Consider the following 22,714-nt stretch of genomic DNA (forward strand, 5'->3'; position numbering starts at 1 on the left):
TATGTCCACGCCCCTGATTTGCTACATTTTGATTTGCAAGTCAAGGTCAAGAAGTAATTTACGAAAATCCCTGTTGCTAACAAATACGCTGCAGGCTTCTGTAAAGTCCTCTACCACACTAAAAAAGGTCTCAAAAATTGGAATATAAAAAGATACAAAATTGTCTGAAAGCTGCTTTATACCTTTAGACACTTCAGCATGTTGAACTGAACAACGTGGATGACATTTCTTTTTAACTTGCATAAAATAGCGTTGTATATATATTCTAATTAAAACCACTGTGTTGCAGTGTATTACCTCAGATGAGGTATCAGCAAACGGGCACCAATGAGGTTAAAAAAAAAAATAAAGGCTGCATTATAATAAATGCCATAAAATAAATAATGCAAGGATAGTTCCTGCCCCAGAAACCTTGCAATTTAGGACATGAAGAAAGAATCCTTAAGGGATCATACCAAACCTACCTAACATTCCTGAATTGACATTTACATTGTGCTGTACTTCAGTTCATACTTTAAGGGCTAAGCTAGAAGCATGCACATTGTTCTGATGTGCACTGCTGAAGCCTGTTTGTATATCTCATTGTTCACAAGACAATGAGCCTTCATGTCAGGCATTATCATGACATTCAAGACAGGTATTCAAAAAATACCATAATCAGAACACTGGTGGTGGTGGGGTGTGTGTCTTACTGTATTTAACCCAAGTCCTGGTTTAGAACAAAGAAATCTAATTTTAAAACAAGTCCACTACAGCCAGATACGCCTATGCCCAAAATATACGGGAAGGGGGGAAGGGGGCTAGATGTTGGAATTACCAAACAAATATCAAACAGCAAAGAAAGAGCTTTCAAGCTGGGCCCCTATCCCTCCTGTGTCACAAAAGGTTACCTATTCTAACCCAGTAACACTACCACACCTACTACAAGATCAAATGTGTCGTAACAGCCATTCCTTGCTCTGCTGAAACTGAGCAAAAAGTTAATTTTGAAGAAATTATATCAGCCTCAATACAGCCATCTATAATTCAAGCAATTTCTCTCCATCCTGAAAAACTGCAGTCTTTTGACATCTGATCTCACAAACTAGATGGCTGTTTTTTCTGAAAAAGAGCATTTTTAGCAAGTACATGTCAGCCTAGTGCTACAGTCAGAACCATCAGCATCTTGAGACAACTTTGTGGATATACACTTCACTTTGGAAGGAATAACTGGAGCCCCGTTGGATGTATAGCCAATAGAATACTGTTGAATACAGCTTTGAAGCCAAATTAAGTATTTCACCCGCAAAACCTACAGACCGATTTAATTATATCTCAAGCTCTGACAGGCTGGGTTTGTGCAGTTGCAGTGTGCTGTACTCAATTTTATTTCTCACAGATGGCATACCTCTTGCCACATAACTCCTGACACTATTTGGATTCTTGTTACCTTTCTTTTGTCAGGTCAAATTTCAAGATTAAAAACAAACAATAAAACAGAAGCTATTCAATTATCTATTAGATGGAATAGCCGCCTTCTCCCCCCCACCACCCTCCTCCCCTTCCACTCCCTGTCTCTTTCTAAAGATGGGAAGCCACAAGAAAGGGAAGAATTAAGTGACTTACTCTAACTTTTGCAAGGCCAAAACATAGCCCAAATAGAAAAGCAATACTAGCAGCACAGAGCTAGACATGATCTACAGAGCTACTTACCATATCAAGCCCAAACAAGAATGAAAGATGCAAGAGGGAAATAAACAGTAAAGTTTATGTACCCTGCTTCTCATCAGTTCTTCAGAGAACACCATCTCACCAATCCTCATCTCATGGGCTTCGCTCAGAATGAGCTGCACTGAGAGCAGAACAAACCACATCTCCAGTGATGTACTCTTCACACAGTAATTTTTTTCTATTATTATTTTCCCTTTTAACAATGAAAGGAATAGACCAGTAAGTGGACACATAAAATTTTGGCCTATGAATCTTCCTGATAAAACTGCAGATGCATAAACCCAGTCACAATAGTATTACAGTAAGAGATAACAGATAAATTGCCAATGACCTTCCAAAAGGCACCTTAGATGAGGCACAAAGTGATTCTGAGTTGAATACAAGGCTCAAATTGAGTTCCATTACATGCTTGTAACACCCACACTTTGTCAATAGACATTCCTGAAGATGAAGAGCCAACTTTTGTTAAAATATGTTTCATTCAGTAAGAGATGTGCTAATTACCAGCTGAAGACCACTCAGCTAAGCAGAACATGACCTGCTAAAGCCTTCAAGACAATATTCTTTAGTTTCTAAAACTCTAGACGTGATGATAGCATGAAAAGGTGGAAGGAAAAAATTATTTGTCCACTTTCAGTCATCTTTAAATAAGAATTCCTTTACGTGAGTTGAAATTAACCGAGAACTACTTTTTCTTCAACTTCTGAAAAAAGACAAAAAAAGACAGCCAGGAATTTATTTGTACTTCATGTACACATAAGTACTTACTTTTTAATTGAAATGATGAGTTGGCTTCTTAGTAACTGAGAGATACCATGCAATGGTTTATGAAATTAAGCAGTATTACCAGAAAAGCAATTACCATCTAAGTTACCAATTACTTTTTAAGGAAGAGATATACCTCACCTAACACATACCATACATCTACAATTTTACAACGTTTAGGTATACAGTTTTAAAGCTCTTAACAAAACTGGCACCTTACTCTGACAATTACTACCTCTAATGCTTTGAAGAAATACTTCCACAGATCTTTCTGATGAAGCAGGCAAAGCAACATGTTAGCTATCCAAGTTTTGGTTAAAATTTCAAATTACTCATGAAGACCTTCATGTGTATTTAAATGCTGCTAAAGGTAGGGGTTATTCTTTTAGGTATCATCAGCCTTTATTAAGGGAATAGAAAAAAATAATTCAAAAACTAAGCCCACAAAATGGCTAATGTAATTTTACATGACTGGAAAATCTCTCCTATTTTGTTATACTAAGACTGTGTTCTGTAAAGAAAACAATTCCATATAAAAAAAAAAAAGGAGCAAATGAAAATTACATGAAAATACACAGCAAACATTCTGACACTAAATTACAGTGGGATGGAGCCAACTTCTTAAAACATAAAATGTAATGGTTAACACAGCAATGTAATTCCCTCTGCCATTTCTACCTGTGACTTTCAAAATCTGTTTTCCAGTTTTCAAAAGCCTTAAAGTAATGCCACATTGCTCAGCACCTGAATCACAGAAAACTATTCACTGTATCAATCATTTGATGATTCAAAATTACCTGGAGAACTACCTGTATATTTTTCTGCATCATTTCAGATCAATTCAATAGATGTTTTTAACTTATCAAATATCTGAGAGCTGTGATTATATCTTTGTTTTCACAGTATTCATCTTCAGTTGTTCTACTGTGGGAAGGGGAGGTGGTTATACTAAATTAAAGTGAACAGTGTCTTTTCAAGGATAAATCAGAAATGAAAGCAGGATGAGATCAGTAAAGATTATAGGGCACTATTTATTTAACTGAGCATAACTAAATCAAAAATATATAAATCAAAGCATGTATTTCTTGACAGATTGATTCAGTTGATTAGTTTTGAAAACTGAAGTGTCACAAAGATCATCATAAAAAAACCATACCCAGGAGTAAAGCTCACATTTTTTTTATTTTTTTTTAGACATAATCTACTTCACACCAATTTACAGCTACTCACTTAAGTATTGCTTTCAACCTCATGTGCTTTAAAATACAAGAAGCATATATGTTTGTATAGCAAAGAATTACTGCAAACATACACTTTTGATTTCCCCACATCTGGAAATGCATTTAGGTTACACGAGGCTATTCGTTCACCACAGGAAAGCTGTAACAAACCAACACACAGTGATCTACACAAAACTTGGAGAGCACCATTTATCTCCCTGTAAAAAAAACAAAACCAAAACCCACCCCACCCCCCCATTAAAAAAAAAAAACCTGAATAAATCAACTCGTAGACTGTCACCATAGCCAAAACCCAACACTTTTTTTTTTTTTTTTTCTGAGGCTGCAATTCAGTGAAAGGATCAGCACTGAAAATGAAGATGCAGCAGGGAAGTGGTGATTAAGTTTTTATATGTGATCTGGACTACCACATAAAGGTCTAAGTGAGCTGTGATTCCTCTATTCAGACAGGGAGCACAGTTTTGCAGTTCAGACTTCATTAACAAGAACTCTTCTAAAAGAACTCAACCAGACTAGCAGAAATGAAGATTTATAGCTTCCATACCAACCAAACAAAAACATGCAATAGGAACAACACTCAACATTTCTCCATAGTAATGATCACACAGTCCTCAAGAGAGATAAAAGCAAAATGCAGAAGACTGAAACCACTGTTTCTTTTTCCTATCCATCTAACCATCTGCACATCTTTATTACCAGCTCAATCCAGAAAACTAAGTGATCATCAACTGTCTCTCTTTTTCAATGCAAAGGTAATTAACAGCTAAGGTCACAAGAGAGACATTTGGGATACCTTCTCTTATGTGTGCAATCCATACATCCATTCACAAAGCTACCAATACAGGTTACCAAGTTCACCAGTGCCACACCAACTTTTTAACCCTCTCTGGGGCAAGTCCAGTTAAGTACCACATGCTTCTTCCAAGGTGTCAGTCTTCATTAATTCAACCAGGGAAGAGATGGCAATCACTCCCATAAAAAGCAGCGCAAATACTTGCATTACCTGATGCAAAGACTAATTTAACTGTAAGACATTTTCTTGTGTAAAGACACACACATGAAATGGCACACAGTTACAAAGTATTTTAGTATGCCTCTTCCTAGTTAACCTTATGCTCTCATTAAGATATCTCAAAGGAGACCATTTTATCAATACCTGTTGGCCAGGCTAGGCATATACACCGATTCCAGTACCTCCTCAGACTGGGAAGAAAAAATAGTAATAAAAAAAAGCATGCAGGGCTAAACATATATAATGCTTTAGGATGCATCCAAGTAGACAAGGATCTGCTTGAAGTTAGCAAAATTATACCAATGATATCTGAATGTGGGGAAACAGCAACCTGTGCAACTAAAAAACTAAGTCCGTTTTGTTCTGACCTGGGCCAAGGTCTTCTCAGAAGTTACTTCTCTTCCCTGCCACCTGCTATAGTCATGGGTCAGCGAAAAGCCACTATGTATTTCATAGCTGAAAACCAGATCATCAGCAAAAAGAACAGCTCTGCTAGATTTTGCCAGATTTGAAGGATTTGAAAACAATCACTGCATCAGTTCAGTTGCAGCAGAGAGATTACAGGACCACCAGTCCCTCCACAGGGTAAATGTAGATGTACAGTGGGGGCTACTTCTCCTAGCTTTAGAGCAAGCAGAAGAGCCTGCCAGGGTCTCACAGCCCCAGCTGTTATGCCTGGGAGAATATGGCACCACCACCACCCAAGGACAACAAGCAGCAGCTCATCTCCTCCCCACTCAGACTGCCCTATTTGAGCCCTCAATTATTCCCCCAGGTCACATCTCTCCCCTCCTCTCCCCCCTGCCCCCAGAAACCCCCACCTTCTGCTTCAGCATGGGAATTCACCAATCAAAACAAATAAGCACATCATGTGAGGGATGGCAGACACACTGAGGGGAATTTCCAAGAGCTCCCCTGCACCTGCAGCATACACAGATACAGGAGATTTCCAATGTGAAAACTACAAGCTGAGCAGTGATGCCAAAGTATTCACATTACCTGCAACTAACAGCTCTTATGCCAGACTGCAGCACCTAATTTGCAATCTGCTCTGATATACCTGCAATCACATTCCATCTTGTCATTTAATGTATGACAATTATTCCTAAGCATATTTTGCTAGGGAAGTGGTACACAAATAACACAGACTGAAAGACCAGAAAGCAATAATTACTCAGTCTATTCTTTGCTGATGTCAGACATGCAGTACAGCTCTCCGAATCCAGCAGCAGAGCACCCAATTAATCAGCACCAATCCTCAAGAACTATACCTGGGGGGGGGGGGTGTGGAATCAAATCATCCAACAGCCCCTGTCTGCCTTGCAGTCAAGATTTAGGAGCAATACACAGTCCATTTCATCACCATGCCATACCACCCAACCTGTCCTTTAACAGAGTTATGCTTCATTGTCATCTCTGCAAACAAACCTGCCACAAATTCATCAGCCTCTTGCCCCATCTCTCATCCTCCTTCTTCAAAAATGCTTTTCCTTCCCTAATCAGGGTCCTTCATGGAAAAGATTATACCCACTCTGTTTGGTTCAACAGATCACCTTAGCCCAGCCAGGGTAACCACTCCATGGCTCTATTCCTTACTTCCCAATAAGGCATTCATCCTCCATTTCCACTCACTCTTTTCTGAGAAGAATTCTGTAAGAATTAGAGTAACATGTCCTTATGTCTACATAGCAAAAAAAAAAAAAAAAAAAAAAAAGCAACTTGCATGAAGGTATCAATATTTAAAATTGTTTGGTTTTTTTTGTTTTGGGGTGGTTTTTGTTTGGTTTTGTTTTGGCTTTTTTTTTTTTTAAACTTTAATCCTAATTTGTGCGTTTCAAAACAAACAGGCTTTTACTACAGCTAGCAATTCCTTTCCTCCCTATGTTTCCTTTTAGCAGCCACAGCAGCAGCACAGATGTCTAATAGCAGAGATAAAGGCAAGCATCCTAGGTCCAGAACACAGCCTCAGCTAAGAGGAGAGTAGAGAAGATCTGTACATGCAGCAAGTATAGTGCATACAACATCAGTAATGAACATCTCCACAAGCTTAGGAAGAAAAACCAAAAAGCAAATGTGAGAGACTTGGCAGTTTCAGGCATGGGAAATAAATATGTTCAAGAATGAGAAAAATGGGAACAGAAAACCCCACAGAGTTTTGGAATGGCCTAAAAGATCAAGGAGGAAAAATTACTACTTTGTTATGAGAAGCTCTTTCATCCAACCTATCTTGTGCAAAACCACAGCTTACATCTCACAGAACTTCCCTATTACTTGTTATTTTCCACAACATCACACTGTTCACAGGATCATGGAAACTCTAGATCACTGGAATCCAAGAGATGCTTCTCATTAACCTTTCAAGTCCTTACTCTTTTTGCCCCCTTTATTACTTACTAACCTCCTGACTGATTGCTTCCAGTCTGCAGGAGCGTGTGCTCAAGTTGAATACAGAAATTGTTAGAAAAGGAAATCTATCTATAACTTCAAGAATAAATAGCCTGCTCTAATACCTCTTTCATACTCATTTCCTCCTTACCAAAGTGCACGCAAACATTTCTGAAGTTGAATATATATTCTCTCTCAGATGGCAAATTGCTAGACCAACTGCAGATATGGAATGCTTTTATATAACTATTTGATAGATGGTTGACATCAGTAGATTTTTTTAATCTCCTCATATTTTTGGATGGTATTACACATAAAAACAAAAAAATATGAACACCAAGCCTAGACTAAAACTTTCCAAGTAAATGATCTATCAGTAAAACACCTGAAAAAGAACAATGTAGAGTATTCAACCTGAACAGTCACTCTTCAACCTAGCATCTATAATGTTACACATCTTCTCATGGTCTTCTAAAATTGCCAATTGCAAGGTTAGCTCACAAAGAAAGTTATAATTTGAGAGCCCCAAAGTCAACTGAGTAGATCCAGCTTCTTCAGAAACAAGAGGGTGGAGGTACATGGTTACTTCAGCGACACTAATTTCAAAAACTCCACAAACAGACCTTACAATAGACTGCATTCCAAACAGACTGTCTCACCTAATTTGCCTAAAGCTCCTAGTTATTATTACTGGTTAAAGAAATAAGCTCTTATTTTGAGAAAAGACCAAGCAAGTGACCCTTAACTGTCCAAGTATAGGGCCTCATGGTGCTACAGTAACTGCTTCCATATAAAATGGAAAGCAAGGCCCTAACTTTAGATATATGACAGCTGCCAATCACCTACTTAACTCAAGTTTTGATCACTTGCTATTATAAAAGGAAAGACGAGAGACACAACATCAGGAACTAGGAGCACTTACTGGTTATGGAATAGATTTTCTATCAGACAGCATGCAGCAATTGCAGAAAGTCAGATTATGGATTCACCTACTCATTAAATGAGTTGGTCATTAAACAGGGGAGGACAAGTGAGACAGCTCCAAGCCATTTCTATGGTCTTTGTGGTCTATGCTGTCTGTCCCACAACCAGCTATTAGGCACTGGTGGGACAGGATTAAGACTGAGCTCAACACCTGTAACTGGCAACAGAAAACAATGGGAAGCCACAGAGAGATCAAAGTAATAACCCCATCTGCCACAGAAATGCAACCCATGAAAAAGGCAGGTGGCCTTAAAAGCCAGAGACCTTGTATTTTTCTCTTTTCCTGAGCTGACACACTACACTAAGGCAACCTAACCTTTCAGTAACACCTTGTCCTGGTTTCAGCTGGGATAGAGTTAATTGTCTTCCTAGTAGCTGGTACAGTCCTATGTTTTTGAGTTAGGTAAGAGAAGAATGTTTGTTGATAACACACTGATGTCTTCAGTTGTTGCTAAGTAATGTTTAGTCTAAAGTCAAGGATTTTTCAGCTTCCCATGCCCAGCCAGCAAGAAAGCTGGAGGAACACAAGAAGCTGGGACGGGACACAGCCAGGACAGCTGACCCAAACTGGCCAATGGGGTATTCCATACCATGTGACATCACATCTGGTATATAGACTGGGGGGAGTGGGGGAGGGGGATCACAGCTCGGGGACTAATGGGGCGTCGATCGGCAGGTGGTGAGCATTGTGCATCACTTGCATATTCTAATCCTTTTATTATTACTATTGTCATTTTATTAGTGTTACCATTATCATCATTAGTTCCTTCTTTCTTGTTCTATTAGACCATTCTTATCTCAACCCATGAGTTTTACTTCTTTTCCCGATTTCCTCCCCCATCCCACTGGGTGGGTAGTGAGTGAGCGGCTGCAGGGAGCTTAGTTGCTGACTCGGGTTAAACCATGACACACCTGCACCGCTCCTCAGGAACAGGTTCCATCCCACAGAAAGACTGACTGGTGCTTCTTAGCACTCCAATAGTGAAACAAAGCATTACAACCATTCCCAAATACCATTCATCCAAGCCTAGTAACAAGCAGGACCGTATGACTTCATAACAGTCTGTCCTAAGGGCTGGGCTCTTCAGTAGAAAGGAAGAGTTTTCTTTCATTCTTCTCCAAAAATCAGGATTCTTTTGCTGTTGTGCAGGTACAGCTTTAATGAGTTCTTCATTCAGTGGATGATACCTAGAATGACTTGTATAACCAAACTGACAAAGAAACCACAGCACTTCACTGCCTTATATAAGCTGATGTAGGTCTTCAAAAGGAAGAGATATAAGTATTGATTTTCCTCCAAGATCCCAGCAGTGACAACCTTGCAGGGAAAAGATCAACAACTCATCATCCAGAAGCCTGATGGAGAGGAATCTCTAAAGCCACAATTGTGCTGCACCATCTATTTCTGTGTCTCACAAGCCGCTTGGGAGCATCTTGCCCTGAAAACTACAGAGTCCCAGCATTAGCACTGTGAGGACAGCTGTGAAAGGGCTGTTCTGATGCTCTCTCCCTTGTTGTGGCCCTATTCCAGGCACTCAGATATATTAGCATGTCTTCCTGGAACATGGAAGTTACTACTAGGCATAATAAATTAATTAATTCCAGAATGGCTGGGAAGCCGTCTTCTTCCACAATTTCACAAGCCTCTTTACCCATGTTTACAAAACTTCCAGAAACCACTACCATAAGAAGATGGGTGAGGACCAACAAGATAGATTTTCATAGCTTAGTGCTCACAGGGCAAGAACATAAGCAAAGCAGGCTGGTTAACGTCAAAGCACGGTATTTTCAGTATTTATACCACGGCCATCCCATATATTCAAATCCTCTACAGGTCATATCTTTGGGAGTACGAAGTTCAAAAATCACACAACAAAGTCAAGTCAACACACTTTTCCTGCAGGAGCAAGAGGACCACAAAGCCTGCTCTCAGAAAGTCCCACCAAATAAAATTTATCTGTGCCTTTGATGCATGCATTTAGGTAATTTTGATGCGATAAGTGTTACGCATGCATCTTTCATAAGAATAAGATGTCCTAAACAGCATAATCAAGAAACTTTTGAAGAGTTAACAGTCCGGGTCATAAACATCTCCACTATACGTAACTTCTACAGACATCAAAGAGTCTTTCCAAAACTCGATGTATTACATATCTTGCAAAATTAGTAAATGAACTCAAGCCATCAATTTTGCAATTTTTGAAGTAGCACAATGCATCTATTTATTAGAGAATGGAACTAAGCCCAGGCTACTGATTAGCCATCCTGCAAATAATGCTTATGCAACCTTTAATAATGATTTCCACTAACAACCAACCGGACATATTACGATTTGGAAAATTTCACTTCTAAACTAATTTACAACAATTCCCCAAATCTAATGGGACAGATGATTGAAACTACAGAGGAAACCAGCCTTCTCTGAAATCGATGAGGTATTGATTTTCATAACTAGACACTCTTGGGTAAGATGCCTGCGTTAAGTTTTTGTTCTCAAATTTCAAATTCTGATAAGTATTCCTCTGTCCCTTTCTCCCTTTCCCCTGGAAAAGGGATTAATTCAATTTTAAGGAAAATATTAAAACAGCAGTTTCAGCCTTCAGTCTTGGGCAAATTATGAACGGGAAGGAACAGCAACTGAGCTGTTAAAACCACCAAGGAAAGTAAACCACTGAACAACACGAGTAGACCACAAGAAATGACACATTAAAAAATGAAAAAGAAACACAAAATAAGTCATCTCAGTAAGCATGGAAATTTTGCTCCTTACAATTATACAAATTTTCAACCCCGTATATGTTAACCTGGTGAAAATAAAGCCATCAGTTCCTACAAAGCTGTAACAAATACTTGAGAGACTCACAGCATAGCCCCAAGTTCATCATCACAGCTAGATATTACTGGAACAAGTAGCCAAAGTCTACAACAGAAGTCAGCAGCATATATCAAGCCCAAACAACTTGCCATTACTTTAGAAAAGGTGAAAGCAGAACACAACCAGTGATTTTGGGTGATATATAACAAAGAGGTATTTCCTCTGTCAGTAAGGGAAATTCAACTGAATTCTCCCTCCCGCCCTCAGGGTTCTTTCTTCCCTGCATGCTAAGAAAAAGCAGAGAGTGTAGGTTATGCATAAATTCCTGACAGAAAATACTGTTATAGAAGAAAGCTCCTGTGCGTGGGCACATGTCTATAAAATAAAAGGCATTGTTACTTCACCAAGTACGTATCCACATCCAGCAATCAAATCAGATCTTAAAATTTTATTGTGACAGCTACATGCAGTTATATTTTCACCAGAGGTTTGACTTTCATATTAATACCTGGTTTTCAGTGATATCATCAAGACATGAATCAAAACTGGCATTTGAAGGCAGAGTGGTATTAACAGTAGTGGGAAAGAATTCTCATTCCTGAAATCTGTAATTTATTTTTAATTAAGAAGTTATCAGTTGCAGAGAGGAAGACATCCGTTCCCAACTCATATTTAGAAACTGTCTCTGTATTATACAAAATTGCTCAGCTCTATATAACAATTATTATTTTGTGGTACACAGCAATATTAGGTACCCTTGATCCCGTGGAAGCCTGCAAATACAGTAAACATTACACTTGCAGAAGTTAGAGAAAATAACCTTAAGCGAGTAGCATCATTAGCTTGCTAGAACTGCTCAAGTAAACTACAGAATACAACCATCAACACACAAATGTGTTACGAAAAAATCTGCTCCATCCTCTTGTGGAATCAGAAATGCGACGTTTTCTCTAGGATCCTCATTAACTCCAATTATTAAACTGAAAATTCTGTGGTGCAACATCAAGAGAAGTTTGGAAAACACGAACGTTATTTACCTATTAAGAGCACATGATGCATGCTTTACTGAAGATTTATACTGTGCAAGAGTTTGATTTTGTGTAGCCCCTACTGCCTGCCTTTCTTACAGATTCATCCCCATGGACACTTTAACATTATATAAACTCCCCCGGAAATAAAAATTATTCTGTAACTTTCCAAAATCATCTCCCTTTGAGAAAGTATTACCTAACAAACACACATTATATACCTCACAAATGCATTCGATCCCTGGGTTTCTGCTAGATGCCAGCATAAAAGAATATTTGTAAATTATTTTCAGATATTAAAAAAGAAGACCAAGGCTGGATAACTATCACTGGAAAGGATAAACAGGATTAAGTAACAGGTGTCTGACCGCACATATTTCAAAGTCATGCATCAAATACGGTGCATAGCCTTGCTGGCAAAATGGAAACATTGTTTTTGCACCTTGCTTTGAAAATTACCACTAAGTGATTTAAAAACATCTGTGTAAATTACACACACACAGAAGCAACACAAGCACTTGTATCCCGAGAGACCAATACATCTGAAAGAAAACAAACAAAAAAATCTTCAAAGGTGAGCCAGCCTTTCTCAAAGGAAAAAAAAAAAAAAAAAAGAGAAAAAAAAAGAAAAAAAAAAAGAAAAAAAAACCACAGGAAAGTTATACTTAACTACACAGAAACATTTGTCACACCGCCCAGCACTGACAAAATCCGGATACACTCAGAAACTACAGCGAGCTGCAGAGCTCAGCTGGCAGTGAACATGAGAAGAATAATTCAATCACCAGTCACACACACACACACATATACAGATATAGATATACATATACAATCTCACACAGACGTACACACAGTCATACGTGTGTGTGTGTACGTCCATCGCCTCCGAGGCAGCGGGCCGGTGCGCCGAGGCCGGGGGCCGGAGCCGGCAGAGCCGCCCGGCGGCTGCCCCGAGGGGAGCGGGGAGCCCAAGGTTACGGCCCGGAGCGGAGGGACGGGCAGAGCCGCTGCCCGTGAAGGACGCGATGCCGCCGCCAGACCCGGCGGCCCCCAACGGTCGCCCCCAACGGTCGCCGCGCGCCACCCCACGCGCGCAGCCCCTCACTGCCGCCTTACCTCAGCCGCCGCCGGGGCGGGAGGCAGGGCGGGCGCCGCCGCCGGCCCCGCCGCGCTGCGCAGGGTGCCGGGGCTACGCCAAGGCGACGACGATCTCCTCCTTCCTCCTCCTCCTCGTCCGCACACTGTGTGTGTGTGTGTGTGTGTGTGTGTGTGTGTGTGTGTGTGTGTGTAACCCGCCTCACAACGGCAACAGCGACGGCGGCTCCTCCTTCCCCCCCTCCCTTCTCTTCCCTCCTCCCCCACCCCGGCGGCCCCGCCGCCGCGCCCGCCTCAACCCCCGCAGCGCGGAGAAACGCGGCGGGGAAGGGGGAAACCCCACCGCCACAGCCGCCGCCTTCTACCGGACGCGGGCACTCGCCTCCCCCCGCCGCGCAGGGCCGCGGGCAGCGCATGGCAAGTGGGCGGCGGGGCCGCGGGCGCGGAGCTCCGCCTGCGCGGCCCCGGGGGCGGCGGGGTGCGCGGCCCGCGCGCATAGCTATACCTTTCTGCTCTAGCGCACACACGCATATGTACATACACACCGACACACCACACAGGGGGCTGCGTGCCTGTGAGGATGCCTGCACCGGCGTGCCTGTGTTTACTATATGTATTTAAAGGGCGGGTGAATGGGCGAGAAGGAAATCCCCTGTGTGCTCCCGGCTCGCGCCGGGCCTGCTGTCTTCAACGCAGAAACACACAGCCGAAGAGAAGAAGGGGTGTTTCAGAGGCCACTGGAGGGTTCCCGAGCTCTCACAGTTTTTGTGTCAAAATTACAGTTGGACTCCTTGAGGTTTATTTGAATGCCCAATGCTGGGCAAGCAAGCTGAGCTAAGCACACAGGCAATCCAGAGCGCGGGATTCCCTCTCCGAATATCCTCCAGCCAGCCCTTTCACAGCTCCTGACTGGCTGCAGACCACTGCCATGGATTGCAAATGTAGCACCCTGTGCCTTCCCCTGCGCTCCTCTGTTTGCTGTCATTGTGTGCCTGGTCTCAATTTTCCCTCTCTCCTCATGATTTTACAAGAAGTGTTTTCCTCCATGTCAAGAAAAAAACCATAAAACGTCCACAAAAATGAACAAAATGCTGAGTTTTACAGTCAAAACAGGTTCCCCATCCCTTTCCTCCTACAGCCCACCAGCCCTCTTGGACTTTGTTAGTGAACTGTTGAGTTTGGTCACCTGGGCCCTGCAGCCTGACCACCCCGAAGGGACACCGGCACCAAGAGCTGGTAGCAGCACTACAGAGAGGCAGCAAGCTACAGCTGAAGAAGTTATCTAGGGTGAGCTGAGGAAGCAGTGGAGAAAAATCTAAAATAGCTTTGCTAGACAGTCATGGTAAGGGTGTTGCATTGCCACAAACTACACAATCTGGTAATGCAGTGGCCAGAGCTTATGCTATGTTATCCTATACCATAAACTGTAAAAATCCAGCTTGGAACGAGACCCCACTCTGGCATCAGGTGCTGTACCAGGATGTGATGAAAATTATTCTGCCTTCAAGAGCTGGCACTGTGCTCCTGGAGCTGCTGTGGAGAAGTAAGCAAAGGGGTGACCGAGAACAACTGCAACAATGATGCATGATTTCAGGGACAGCCTGTCAGCGCAGCGGACCTACAGACTGAGGGGTTTGTGTAATTGAAGCAAGTGTTATTTTAAGCAGATGTTCATATTTGCTTATGTCTACTCAATCAGAAATTCCTCATGGGCACGGTGGTGGAGGTAGGTCTTTAGAAATACATGAAGGGGAGCAAGGCTGCAGCTAAGGCTCAGGGTGGGCGTATTGTGCAAAAGGAGATGCGGGAAGGAAGTGACAAAGGAACCTGCATGAGAAGCACATGAGCTGGATGAAGGCCAGTATCGCTGGCAGAGCTAAAGGGATCGAGTTAACACACAGGATATAGGAGCAGCAATTATAGCCATTAAAGATGGAGGGCATCAGCTTCAATGTGAGATGGACATGGGGCTAGTGAAGAGGTTTTTGCTTGTGGTTCCAGAAGTGTTTGTTTCTAAATGAATGAAATGGATACATTTGTGGGTATACAAATTAAGTGCTCCATGTCTTTTTCATTGCCTTTTTTTTTTTCTTTTTTTGCCATTGGGCTGCATACAAATTAAGTAAATTATTATAAAAGTAGTGATAAAAAATATTTTAATTCCTGTGAGGTGTAATGGCTTACTCACTAGCAAACAGTGTTGGACTCTCACTAGGAATCCCTGTGTGGTTTGTGTTCAGACCTCTAGAGCTTGCACTGGCTGTAAGCACAGACACTGTTATTCCGGTCCATAATGCTGTCTGGCTTTTCCCATGATTTCTTATCTCCTTCCCCCCCCAAATGGCTTCTACATGACAATAGGTCATGGCTGCCTGCCTGTGTGAGGGGATTTGATACCAGGGTAAAATTCAGGCCTATTATCTTCATTATTGTGGTTCGTAAAACAGTTTTAGCAAAATGTAGGGGCTTGAAATGTTTGCGTAACTGCCTGAGATGCAGACTAGTAGTGGCATCTCAGCATTAGTGGAAGTATAGTTTCTTTAGAAAAAGCCATTCTTTGTTCTTTCACAGTCTTTCCCTTTCCGATGTCAGTTCTCTGACCTGTCTCGTTCATTGAAAGGGCAGTCATCAAAGGAACAGTTGTCAGGACCATGGCTCTGCAAGAAAACTAGAGGTACTGACAACGTCAGTTTTAACAGCGTGTGGACTTCACATTAAAAGATTTTTAAAGCTGTAGAAAGTAAGGCCATGTGGAGGGTCTGAAACTCCCCATGCAGCCGTAAGTGGCAGGGTCAGGCCCACATATTGAGATTAATTCCTGCGTTGTGAGTTTTGTTGTGGTACAACTCTGTTTACACACTTGGACTTCTAAATACAGCACAACTGATGACAGTGCTTTCATCTTTGTTTCGCCACTGATTTCCTCCTGACTTCAGCAGTCAGTGTGACTTGGCCAGTTAGGGATGAGTTAGGAGTGAATCTGAGAACCTCCGATTTTACAGCTAGTTTTTAGGTTGACTTGCTGCCTTGCTGTGAGCAAGATACAGCTGTACTGTTTCATTTTCTTCCTTGCAAGACATTAATATTTCCCTCATTAAGAGTGGCTTGTCAATACAGGACAACAATTGCTAGTTATAGCTTTATAAATAGTACATATAAACGCATGCAAATGCTAAATATTTCACCCTTGTGACTTAGAAGGCTTAGGAAAAGATGAACAATGCCAACAATTCATGTCAGTTGAAGACAAAATGCCCCAGGAAACACAGCAGAAAAATCTTAACCTCTGAAGTGATCAGCTGAAACCTGGTGCGTTTAAAATTGTTGCCTCTGGTAGAGGTAGAATGCCACATCACACGATCATGTCAGCAAAAACTACAGCTGACTTCGTAGGAACCTACTCAATCCGCAGCATATTCAGATTAAAAATTATTTTTCCAAAGACATTGAAAGTTTGGTAAAGTAACATGATCTTTCACTTTTATTTCTTATCTGATACAAGGGTGCAGGACATTTTAAAATCACAACCCTAGTATGTCTCAGAAAATCCACACAAAGGAGTTTATTCTCAGTGTTTTATTTCCAGGTTGTCCAAAGCAAAATTTTCCTTCGGCATCAGCATGTGTAGTGATTGAAAGTATGCAGTAGGTGCAGAAAAACGGTAGGTATTTGAAGTTTGAACATGCAAAATTCAGTGAGAATGTTGAAGCTGTGGGTCTACACCATTAGCTCACAGTCAGCCAATCTCTGATACAGCCCATGTTGATCTAGCATGTGTAGTGCTTCTTACCAATTTATACCACCTCTTGGTTGGATCATTAATTTCTTTATTTCTAAGCCTGGATGTTCCTAGTTAAATATGTTGACATGGAATACTAAGGAAAGCTTCATGTGCATAATTAAACACCGTTAAAATATACTTGAATAAATGCCCTCTTTGCAGCTTTTATTTTGATCGTCTTGTATGTAGATACTATAGTGCTGTGACACAAGTCATTTCAGAGCTAGCAATGCATGACATTTTTCCACAGTCACAGTCCTTACTTAACATGTGCAAGCTTAAGGGGACACTTTTTGTCTTTTTCAATCCTTTTCTGCTGTCATCCTGCACATTGCACAAGAACAGTTTCCTATGCCTATTACGTCTGTATAGGCTTTTGGGGCAGACTGCTCTGCCTGCGCTCAGAGCTTACTGGAAACGGCTCAAGGATGATGCTCAAGCTAATATTCCTCACAATATGGCTTATTAACCTGGGATCGGTGCTGTACGCAGTAGCTATGGTGCATGTAGCTACATGGCTTTTGATCTGCACACTCCCCAGGGAGGACTTCGCTGCTTCTTCTGCCAAAAGGTTCTACTCAATGTGTTATCATCTGCCACTAATGGTACTGCGGTTGATATTGATGGGTAAAATACTGGTCTCAGTGAAGTCAGTAGCAAAGCATCCACTTATATCAGTGATTTTCCAAGTCTTACATTGCAGCCAAATCTGTGTGTCTTTAACACAAAAGGCAATCCAATGGTCACTCAAGGCAAATTGCAGACTGAAGCAGACATACATTGATTTCTCATCTACTTCCAAAAAATGGCTGGGGTGAATAATTTTGATTAAAAATACTTTTTCATAACCATTTTCATGAGCATTGCTGGACCATTTTGTTACAGCCTGAGACAGACAAAAAGCTTGGAATATTTTACTCTGGTAGTTAAAATTTTGGCAAAATACTGAAAGTCTTGGCAGTTTTAACTGTAGATGTCTCTACCAGCTCTCCCTTGCAAAATGCTTGGCTACAGCATATTTTGGTTACGCAGGACACGGCAAAATGAAAGAGATTTTCTTCTTGAAGCTTTCCTTTTTTGCAGGGTTTTGTCACAAGATGGTTCATTTTCCACACCTGTAAATACCATCCTGTTCCAGATGTTCATGGCCCCAATCATTTGTATCAGCTGTGATATCTTGTGTTGCAGACCCACATCCCATCCAAAAAAGCTGAGGTTATAAAAAAGCTTTTTTTAAAAGCTGAGGTTACCTTCTTAAATGCTAGGTCTCTTGACAAGCAAAATTTCTTCCAGTATCGGACCCTTGATTCATTATAAGATAAAATTATCTATGATAATTTTTCAGAAAGACTGTTAGCTTCTTCCTAGGCTTTTCAGGAAGCTACACACACACAGAGAGATGTACATAACAGGAATGAGTGGGAACAAAGGGAATGTTTTTTCTCTGCCTACAGTATAATATTAATGACAGACATTGCAATTGTTACTTTTGAGGTCTTTCTTATTAAAAGGAGTGAGTATTACTACTCAAAAGCGTGATAGTGGATCTATTCAGGATGCTAAATAGTCTCCTCATTGTACTGGGATATGTTTATCTTCAGGCTTGAGCTCCAGGTCTTCTGAATACAGCAGGACAGAAGCATGGGGCTGGAGAAGAGTTCCTCCAGAAGCTGGATAATGCAGCAGGGAGGAAAACAGAGCTTTCAGGATAATGCTGCTAATAAGATTGTGTTTTTCCGTTTGGACGTTAGAAGAAAGGGGTTGAGTTTCTTTGCCCGGTTTAATGACAAGAAATTAAATTTAGAGTTGAACAATACTTTTTGAATCTTTTAAGGTATCAGTATCTCCACTTTCCAAAAATATGGCATCATTATCAAAAATATCACAGTACTATTAAGCCTTTCAGACAAGGAGACAGTCAGCTTTTATGTGTGTGAGACAAGGATCTCTGTCCTTCATCTACTGTGACCTGAACAGGGGCAGGATTTGTTGGTGCTGGACTTTACTACGTGCTAGAGGCAGCAGCCCAAGGTAGCCCTGGGGCTCCTTTCACACTTTTGAGAGATCATTTCTCATTACTGTCTTAAGAAGAGCAAAGCCCCACTGACCCCAAAGATGTATGAGAGAGGGCATTTCACCTCCAATCTCTCCCTCTGTATATTTACGCATCACCAATGAGACTAAGATTGCCTGCTGAGCTCTTGAACCTGCTTGTACTCCTCCCTCTCAGCTTACTGAGAATTTCTCCACAGTGGTGCAAATCAAGTTGACTTTAGTCTAAGTGTTCAGGTGAACTGAAGGGGTTTGGCATTGCCTGCAAGGAAATTGTAAGAGTATCAACACAACCATGGCTGAAACAACAATATTCAGCATTGTAAATGATATATAGAAAGACAAGGAGATTACATAAAAACTGCTCATTGGAAGTTGTAAAGGAAAACTTACTAATCAACTGTAACAAATCTGTGCTTACTTGGAAGTACTCCACTTTAATTATTAATGCAAATACAAGGATTTTTCAGTTTAGGATTTTTCAGTCTAAAGAAAGACTTCATCACTAAAAGAAGACAAAGTGGTTGAACCCATGCATCTTCCTGTGTGATTTTTAGTTTAGCAGTTGAGTGTCCTTTGTTTTCAGTCCCATTAGATGTTATTCGACACCCATTTTCCTAGTATCTCAGTACTTGTGATTGGTTTATAATAATAGAGGTAAATTCACCATCAATAAATTTAAGTGGGAAATCCAAAGATGCTCTCTAACATTAGTGGCAAGTTTTTGCAGTAGCCCTTCAATGTAAACAGTGAAGTCTAGAAACTCTTCAGTTTGTGGGTTTGATGTTTTTATCATGGATTATATGACACAGCACTTGCAGTGAAAGGTCCCTTCCAGTCCTATGTAAACATTTTCTGAATCTGCTTCTCTATATTTTCCTTTAGATCTTCTAGGGAAAGTAATTAATAACATTACCCTGTATAGCCCACCTACGGACACACCTTCCTGTTCTTCCTTTTCCAGGGCTCAGATTGTTTTTTCTTTCTCAAAACTTCCCTGAGAAATTGTTGCATGATGTCATTGATCATACTAAAGTGCAGTAAGCATTTAGATGTCATCTGAGTGTGTATATGCATTTGTACAATGCAAGTCCTAGTGCATGCGGAGTACCCGGAGGCTTTCCGTACTGCCTCAACATCAGAGATGTCCCTTGAAAGTGGCAGTGTGTATAATCAGACTGTGATTCTAGATAGAATAGTGAATAAACAAAAAAATCACATCAACAAACTGTCTGAATATCCTTGATATTTCAATTCTGCTGCTGCTTGTCACATTTCTCTTCTGGTACCATTGCAAAAAGTCAGTGACATCAGGCAGACTCGCCTGTATTTCCTCCCCACTCAGGGAAGGCATACAAGCCCACTGGGAGCCAGCCAAATGTGTTTTGTATGACAGCGAGTACATGTTGCTCACTTCACCTGACAGTCAGCAACAAGGCACAAGGCTGTCTGCTGGTGAAAAGAGAGGGTGGGAAGGACAGTGCAGGGCACCTGTATGCCAGAGGGGCCTGAGAATATTAATGCCACCCACTGCTGAGCCATCTGCAGGTTATTACACGTGATAGTGACTTGACGGACAGTGAGTTATTAGAAAGGAGTCACACCACATCCACTGCATCGGCTTAAGCACATCTCCTCCTGCTACGCTGTTATTCATCTCTTCACCTTACTTTCAGCATTTGTTTTTAATTCATATACTGGCAGCGACACATGGCAGGAGTCCACAAATGCATAAGATAGCAGCTGGTTGAGCCCCAAAGGAACTGTCTTTTGGCAATAAATCTGAGGAGCAGACAGCAAACCACACTTTGGTAGGTACAGAGCAGGCTGGTCACTTGAATGCTTATGTATGTGGTTACTGCAGGGTACGTTACTTACTCAGACAGCAGGAATGCGACATCAGTGCAATGCCAATGGCAGGGTCGTTCCCTAGAGACCACTGAGGTGGGGATTACAGGAGGTCCCTTTTAAGGGACCTCTTTGAGATTAGTGTAGTATGGACAGCCAGTGAGTATCCTGCATGCACTGGGCTTGCACAAGGGAACTGCAGTTACCTGCCTCCTCTCTCCTTTTGACATGAATAGTTGCCACATCCTCTTCTCAAATAATTAAGCTACAGCTGAATAATTCAGAGTGATTTGTCTATTGTCTGGTGTTGAGTAGGGGTTGGCTCTCTGCAGCAGCACACAATGGTGTAATGTTCTTGCCAACTCCAGGGGTAACGTTTTTTACTAGAAGGCCACCAGTGATTTTTTTGCTTCGTCTCTTCTCTATCTTAATACTACCCTTAACCCTGTATCTTGAGGTATCAGTAACCAACCTGCCCTTGCCACACAGTGGGGAGCAGTCTCTATCATCAGACCAGTGAAGAAAGGACTTCCTTCAAACATCACCTGGACAACAAGCTGCATCAGGAAAAAAAAAAAAAACCAAAACCAAAAAAACATGGTGTCCTTACTAGCAGCTTCTATGAGTCATGCAGTAGGAAGGCTCTGGCTTTTTCCTCAGACTGAGTAACAGGATTTTATCTCCTGGCCCTAAAGAGTTGACAGTGGATGGGCTTGAAGGAGCTGGAGAGAGGCTCTTGTGATTGCAGCCAGGAGAAGCTGAGATGCAAAGGAAGGTTCTCACTTCTCTCAAGTATGAATCCGCTATGAGAGGCACATCTCCAATCTTTGACCCAACCTTTGCCCCAGTGGGGTCTGCTTCCCCTGCGCTTGGAGTACAAGACCTTTTCCTGCTTGCCAGCTTGACCCTGGCTTGAATGGAGGGTGCGAGACACTGCTTGAACTGAAAACTCAGCATTGCCAGCCTCAGAATATATTCAAAACAGATAGTAAAAATACTGTTTGTGTGTTTCCTTTTTCGTCATCCTCCACTCCCCTGACTTTCCTTCCCACCATCTGTTTCTACTGGCATCTCCCACTCCAGTCTGCCCACCACAAGCCTTTCCCCCCTTTTCTGCTGGCCTAGCGAAGGAGGGGGCTCTGCCTGTGGAGCAGTATGTCTGCCCCAGCAGCACAAAGGGATGTGCAGCAGGAAAGCCAAGTACTCACTGGCTGCCTCACTTCTCCAAGCACTGCCAGGAGCAGAGGAGATGTGTACCAAGCCACCTGGCCTCAGCAGAAGCTGGTGACAGGGTACAGGGGATGCTAAGCAAGCAGTTTTGAGCAAAGGAAGTCAAATAAATTACTGATACAATTTCACCAGTTTCACCAACTCTGCCAAGGATGGATTTGGCCCAAGGAGGCAGCAGGAGTGCAGCACGTGAAAAAATCAGACCCTGGGAACCAGAGTCCCATGCCCTACAACCCACACTGACAATGCTGTGCACACACAAGGACAGCCGTACAACTCCACGATTGCTCTTCTTCAGTTCTCTAACTCTGTAGTATCACTCCTCAGACTAAAACCTTAATGAGTGCTTGCCAAGTTCTTGTAATCACACCAAATTTCATAATTTAAACATGTTTTGAAGCTCCGGAGAAAAAACGTACATCAGTGGGAACCAGCCATCTGGAAAGCTTTGGAGTCTTTTTTTGCTCGTTTGTTTGTTTGTGATTCAGCTATTCCAGTACTGTAAGTGTAATTTAGTTATTTATTTAATTTTAAAGTTTTTAGGTTACAACATGAGTTTTAACTAATAGATGAAGGCACAACTTATGCAGGGATAATTCACCACTACGAAAGGTAAATGATTCCAGAATAATGAATGAGGTTTGTGGTACAATCCATACCGTTACGACCTGTTATTTCTTCCTAATGTTCTCTGCACAATGGTTTCTTGTAATGTCATTTTTCTCCTGCCTCCCAAGTTGTAAGCAAGGGGTAGGGTCTCCAACTTAG

The 22,714-nt window shown here is 41.6% G+C and overlaps 1 protein-coding gene across 1 annotated transcript in view; it reads right to left on the minus strand.

The window, feature by feature from the left end:
* PLCB4 (phospholipase C beta 4) overlaps positions 1 to 13,209 on the minus strand; it is a 216,140-nt gene extending 202,931 nt beyond the window's left edge. Inside the window, exon 1 of the mRNA XM_030021184.2 lies at positions 13,057 to 13,209. The gene's annotated coding sequence lies outside the window, so the exon portion shown is untranslated. The remainder of the gene's footprint in view (positions 1 to 13,056) is intronic.
* Positions 13,210 to 22,714: the final 9,505 nt, after the last annotated feature.

Source organism: Aquila chrysaetos, chromosome 8 (assembly GCF_900496995.4).
Source record: "Aquila chrysaetos chrysaetos chromosome 8, bAquChr1.4, whole genome shotgun sequence".
Taxonomy (NCBI): Eukaryota; Metazoa; Chordata; class Aves; order Accipitriformes; family Accipitridae; genus Aquila; species Aquila chrysaetos.